The following is a 1,399-nucleotide window of genomic DNA, read 5'->3' as shown; positions in this document are numbered from 1 at the left end:
CTTTGTATCACAAGTATTAATACGAAGACATATTTCACAGAGAGATTTAAAGGAGATATAAATCAATTGTGTAATTAAATGTAAGTTCTGTTTATGTTTATATGTCTGTATCGGAACATGACATCCCGAGGTTTTATTATTAAATGAAAATACATTCTCTTCGAGAAATGCTTTGATAATTTTTACCATATTTTTTTTTGGGAAAAAATTCCGCAACTGTTTTCTTTGAAAGATTACTCTGATTTTATAAAACAAAGCATAAACAAATCGGTCTTTTCTGGCCGTGAAAATGGGAATGTCACAGTTGGTATCAGAGCATTAGTTTAAGTGAACTAGGAAATTGTAGGAAATTTCTAGACTTAAACTTAGAATGCTAAGTAATGATTGTGAGCAGTGTGTCTAAAATATGCTAGGTAGTACACCTAAATTGACACAAGCACTAGTTTATTTTAGAATTGATGCCTAAAATGCTTTTATGTGCTAAATGTTTTGTGTGATAGCTATATTGGTACTATTATTTGTTCGGATCTATGGTCTGTTGCCGACCGGATCTGAAAACCTTATGTGTTTAGGATTCTAAGCGTATCTCTACGATATTAGAACTAGCATGTAAACGTTTCAGAGTGATAAGGATGATTTGAATATCTATCGTGAATAAGGATCTAATTTCACCTTATTCGGTGTGTAGATCAAAAATGGTGAGAACAAGAAGTGGAGTTGGAAATGCTGATGAAAACAGGAATCAACCACCAGTGATTGAGCAAATACCTGTCGTAGCAGCAGCACCTGAGCCGATAACAGTGGCCGTTGTACAATTGATGATTCAAACGATGTTGGATCGTCAGATGGATGAAACGAGACGTCTGCTTCAACAGAATCGTGAAGAACTGTTAATTCAAGTGGAAGAGCCCGAAGTGAATGAAGGGCACTCGGAAGGTGGAAACTTTAGTGGATCTGTTGGTCAAGCCAACCCACCGATAGTTAGGCAAAACAACCAGAATGGAAGGAATGATGGAAAGGGATGCAAGTATAAGGATTTTCTGACTTGCAAACCATCGACCTTCACTGGAAAGGAAGGTCCGATCGGAGTTATGGATTAGATATCGGAAATAGAGCTAGCCTTCATGACTTGTGGCTACAGAGGCAGGTTGCAGACTATCTATGCAGTGCGTCAGTTCCGAGGTGGAGCCGTTCGATGGTGGAACACTCTAGGGAAGATCCTAAGCCCTAACGAGCCACTGCAACTGTCTTGGGCAGAGTTCTTGGTGCAATTCAAGTGCAAGTTCTGCTCGGCCCAAAACCTGCTAGAGTTGGAGAACAAATTTCTGATATTGAAGAAAGGCAGCATGTCAGTGGATGAATACACTAATGCCTTCACAGACAAGATGGAGTTTGCTTT

The sequence above is a fragment of the Lactuca saligna genome, chromosome 4 (assembly GCF_052625555.1).
Source record: "Lactuca saligna cultivar CGN05327 chromosome 4, ASM5262555v1, whole genome shotgun sequence".
NCBI classification, from domain to species: Eukaryota; Viridiplantae; Streptophyta; class Magnoliopsida; order Asterales; family Asteraceae; genus Lactuca; species Lactuca saligna.
The sequence above is the reverse complement of the archived record's forward strand: the minus strand, read 5'-3'. Positions refer to the sequence as shown.